This window comes from Schistocerca gregaria, unplaced genomic scaffold (genome assembly GCF_023897955.1).
Source record: "Schistocerca gregaria isolate iqSchGreg1 unplaced genomic scaffold, iqSchGreg1.2 ptg001021l, whole genome shotgun sequence".
Classification (NCBI taxonomy): domain Eukaryota; kingdom Metazoa; phylum Arthropoda; class Insecta; order Orthoptera; family Acrididae; genus Schistocerca; species Schistocerca gregaria.
In genome coordinates, this window is record NW_026062369.1 from 152,501 (window position 1) to 157,500 (window position 5,000).

Sequence of the window (5,000 nt, forward strand, 5' to 3'; positions counted from 1 at the left end):
TCTAAGAAGAAAAGTAATCGCTGACAGCACGAAGGATGTCACGCGACTAGTTAGCAGGCTAGAGTCTCGTTCGTTATCGGAATTAACCAGACAAATCGCTCCACCAACTAAGAACGGCCATGCACCACCACCCACCGAATCAAGAAAGAGCTATCAATCTGTCAATCCTTCCGGTGTCCGGGCCTGGTGAGGTTTCCCGTGTTGAGTCAAATTAAGCCGCAGGCTCCACTCCTGGTGGTGCCCTTCCGTCAATTCCTTTAAGTTTCAGCTTTGCAACCATACTTCCCCCGGAACCCAAAAGCTTTGGTTTCCCGGAGGCTGCCCGCCGAGTCATCGGAGGAACTGCGGCGGATCGCTGGCTGGCATCGTTTATGGTTAGAACTAGGGCGGTATCTGATCGCCTTCGAACCTCTAACTTTCGTTCTTGATTAATGAAAACATACTTGGCAAATGCTTTCGCTTCTGTTCGTCTTGCGACGATCCAAGAATTTCACCTCTAACGTCGCAATACGAATGCCCCCGCCTGTCCCTATTAATCATTACCTCGGGTTCCGAAAACCAACAAAATAGAACCGAGGTCCTATTCCATTATTCCATGCACACAGTATTCAGGCGGGCTTGCCTGCTTTAAGCACTCTAATTTGTTCAAAGTAAACGTGCCGGCCCACCGAGACACTCAACTAAGAGCACCCTGGTAGGATTTCAACGGGGTCCGCCTCGGGACGCGCAAGCACGCCTTCGGCTCGCCCCACCGGCAGGACGTCCCACGATACATGCCAGTTAAACACCGACGGGCGGTGAACCAACAGCGTGGGACACAAATCCAACTACGAGCTTTTTAACCGCAACAACTTTAATATACGCTATTGGAGCTGGAATTACCGCGGCTGCTGGCACCAGACTTGCCCTCCAATAGATACTCGTTAAAGGATTTAAAGTGTACTCATTCCGATTACGGGGCCTCGGATGAGTCCCGTATCGTTATTTTTCGTCACTACCTCCCCGTGCCGGGAGTGGGTAATTTGCGCGCCTGCTGCCTTCCTTGGATGTGGTAGCCGTTTCTCAGGCTCCCTCTCCGGAATCGAACCCTGATTCCCCGTTACCCGTTACAACCATGGTAGGCGCAGAACCTACCATCGACAGTTGATAAGGCAGACATTTGAAAGATGCGTCGCCGGTACGAGGACCGTGCGATCAGCCCAAAGTTATTCAGAGTCACCAAGGCAAACGGACCAGACGAGCCAATCCGATTGGTTTTGATCTAATAAAAGCGTCCCTTCCATCTCTGGTCGGGACTCTGTTTGCATGTATTAGCTCTAGAATTACCACAGTTATCCAAGTAACGTGGGTACGATCTAAGGAACCATAACTGATTTAATGAGCCATTCGCGGTTTCACCTTAATGCGGCTTGTACTGAGACATGCATGGCTTAATCTTTGAGACAAGCATATGACTACTGGCAGGATCAACCAGGGAGCTGCGTCAACGAGAGCTGAGCAGCCGGCCGCCCGGGAGTGTGTCCCGAGGGCCCGCGCGAACACGCAAGCGTCCGCTCAATTATTCTGCAAACAGGAGGAGGCTGAGCTCCCCTGCACGATACACCTCGAAACCCTCTCAGGTCCCGGCGGCGCGCAGCGCCGTCCTAAGTACTTGGTCGGGTTCGAGAGAGGCGCAATCGCCCGGAGATGGGCGAGTAGACGCTTTCAGTGCGAACACCCGTGCTCCCAACTGAGCTTGCCGCTGCCGACAGAGGCCCGGGAGCGTGCTGTCGTGGCATTGCCGGCGGGAAACAACACGCGCCACCTACGGTGACCGGCAGCTCCAACGCCAGCGCCACAGAAGGGCAAAGCCCCACTTGGGTGCAGAAGCGAACTCTCCCAGCACAGCGCACGCGCCAACACGTCCGCAGAGCTGCGATACAAACCACCTGCGAGAACCGCTGGGGGCGACCGAGCAGCAGACGGCGTCGCGACGCCGAGTGCCGGGCGGCGGCGCATCCTCAACGCACACAGTCCGCAATCGGACCAGCACACTGCAGATGTCCACCGCGCTTCGCACCGGGCTCGGCAGAACCCACTTTGGCCGCCTGGCGCCGCGCGCAGGGTGCGCCGGCGCATAGCTGGGACGCCAGCCGGGCCCGTCGGCCGGCGCTCCTGCCACTGGGCGCCCCACACCAGCCGGCTGTAGTGCGTGCGCTCACGCAGCGCGCGGCCAGCACGCCGGGCGGCCCCCCCTCACCGGCCGGGGACTGTCCCGCCAAGCCACAGCCTCGTATCGCTTCATACCCACATGGCCAACTCAGGTTCGGGGGCATGGCGGGTACCGCCGAAACAACCGGTTCATAGATGTACCGATCGTCGCTATCACCGATGCACCTGCAGCGCGAACAACCGCTCAACAACTGATTTCCAGTTCATTTGCGGATCTTTGGCAGCAAACGTATACGTCAATCTACATTTGCGAAATCTACGATTCTGGCATGCCTGCATGTTATGTGTCACGACACGCTACATCAGCCCACATACACACTGCGGCATGTACACGAGAGAACACGTGGAAGATGGTCCGCGCACGTGTGCAATGTCCCTTGCGCGGTCGACTGTCAACCGGCCTCTGTAGCATGTCGCAGATGTGGAACGCGGTCCACCGTGCTATCATGTTGTGTGGGGCAATACGATTAAATAGGAAAACCCTCGTCGCTACATCAACAGACGGCTCACGCTGATTCCCGGCAGAGGGAGGAGGGGGGGGGGGGGGGCCAACATGCAATACTTTCGTCCGTACCTACCTACCACATGTCTGTACGGCGTACAACAGTGCAATCTCGCTGTAATGGGGAGACGAGACAAGTAGCATCGTGCACAACATATGGCCCTTATGATTCGCCATTGTAGGGCGCAGCCGGTGTACGGTCAAGCATGTGCCACATTATGTCACTCAGTACGTAACGACGGATGATCAGTGTGGGTTACGCGTACATCAGCGGACAGTCCACACAGGCCGTACCACAACGTACACTGACTGCATCGACAACCGAATGCAACTGAACAGCTGCAAGGCTCATTTCACAAACAAACGCCTGACCGACCAGCTTGGAAGGGCAGGAGGGGAGGGCGATATTCGTTCTGTAGCGGTACACCCTTCCAGTGGTTAGCGGGACTGTGTAGAAAGTACGCAACACTCGAAAGACCTTTATGTGAGGGTACGCACCATGGCATCAAGAAATACACATGACACCAGAGGATCCAAGCAGTGAACTATGTTCAGAGGGTTGCTGTTAGGCAAAGCTACATTCCTGTGACGTTACATGTGACAGTTAAGGTGCAGTGTAAGTTAGGTTAAGGTGCAGCGTAAGTTAGGTTAAGGTGCAGCGTAAGTTAGGTTAAGGTGCAGCGTAAGTTAGGTTAAGGTGCAGCGTAAGTTAGGTTAAGGTGCAGCGTAACTTGGGTTAAGGTGCAGCGTAACTTGGGTTAAGGTGCAGCGTAACTTGGGTTAAGGTGCAGCATAACTTGGGTTAAGGTGCAGCGTAACTTGGGTTAAGGTGCAGCGTAACTTGGGTTAAGGTGCAGCGTAACTTGGGTTAAGGTGCAGCGTAACTTGGGTTAAGGTGCAGCGTAACTTGGGTTAAGGTGCAGCGTAACTTGGGTTAAGGTGCAGCGTAACTTGGGTTAAGGTGCAGCGTAACTTGGGTTAAGGTGCAGCGTAACTTGGGTTAAGGTGCAGCGTAACTTGGGTTAAGGTGCAGCGTAACTTGGGTTAAGGTGCAGCGTAACTTGGGTTAAGGTGCAGCGTAACTTGGGTTAAGGTGCAGCGTAACTTGGGTTAAGGTGCAGCGTAACTTGGGTTAAGGTGCAGCGTAACTTGGGTTAAGGTGCAGCGTAACTTGGGTTAAGGTGCAGCGTAACTTGGGTTAAGGTGCAGCGTAACTTGGGTTAAGGTGCAGCGTAACTTGGGTTAAGGTGCAGCGTAACTTGGGTTAAGGTGCAGCGTAACTTGGGTTAAGGTGCAGCGTAACTTGGGTTAAGGTGCAGCGTAACTTGGGTTAAGGTGCAGCGTAACTTGGGTTAAGGTGCAGCGTAACTTAGGTTAAGGTGCAGCGTAACTTAGGTTAAGGTGCCAACGTGGGTTAGGTTAAGGGGCCAACGTGGGTTAGGTTAAGGGCCAACGTGGGTTAGGTTAAGGGCCAACGTGGGTTAGGTTAAGGGCCAACGTGGGTTAGGTTAAGGGCCAACGTGGGTTAGGTTAAGGGCCAACGTGGGTTAGGTTAAGGGCCAACGTGGGTTAGGTTAAGGGCCAACGTGGGTTAGGTTAAGGGCCAACGTGGGTTAGGTTAAGGGCCAACGTGGGTTAGGTTAAGGGCCAACGTGGGTTAGGTTAAGGGCCAACGTGGGTTAGGTTAAGGGCCAACGTGGGTTAGGTTAAGGGCCAACGTGGGTTAGGTTAAGGGCCAACGTGGGTTAGGTTAAGGGCCAACGTGGGTTAGGTTAAGGGCCAACGTGGGTTAGGTTAAGGGCCAACGTGGGTTAGGTTAAGGGCCAACGTGGGTTAGGTTAAGGGCCAACGTGGGTTAGGTTAAGGGCCAACGTGGGTTAGGTTAAGGGCCAACGTGGGTTAGGTTGCCAGAGATGTGTCAAATCAGGATGTACGTTTGGCTGGTGTCAGGTGGTGGGTTGGTTCGATGCCTTTATAAGGAGTGTGGCCAAAGGGTATTTTATTACTTGTACCTTTTGTGTTGTGGCGTGGCGTTGCGTCCTGTGTTGATACTGGGTGGACCACTGTGGGTGTTGCTGGCTGATTTGAGCTGCGTTGTTTGCGGGTGGTGTGAGACATTCTGTCTTATTAGTGGACGTGACGTTCCTCTTGTCGTTCTTTGGATAGTGTCCTGTGGCAGCGAGGATAAAATGGATGTTGTTGAACGATAGTGCTTTGGTGCTTTCGCTTTGTTACACACAGAGTGGACTGTGAGATAGGGTGACTGGGTCGAGTGCGGTTCACACTG

At 54.1% G+C, this 5,000-nt stretch overlaps 1 non-coding gene across 1 annotated transcript in view; it reads right to left on the minus strand.

Moving 5' to 3' along the window:
• Nucleotides 1-1,477, minus strand: part of LOC126327130 (small subunit ribosomal RNA) — a 1,893-nt gene extending 416 nt beyond the window's left edge. The window contains exon 1 of the ribosomal RNA XR_007561009.1: nt 1-1,477. This exon is cut by the window's left edge and continues 416 nt beyond it. This is a non-coding gene — a ribosomal RNA (small subunit ribosomal RNA).
• Nucleotides 1,478-5,000: the final 3,523 nt, after the last annotated feature.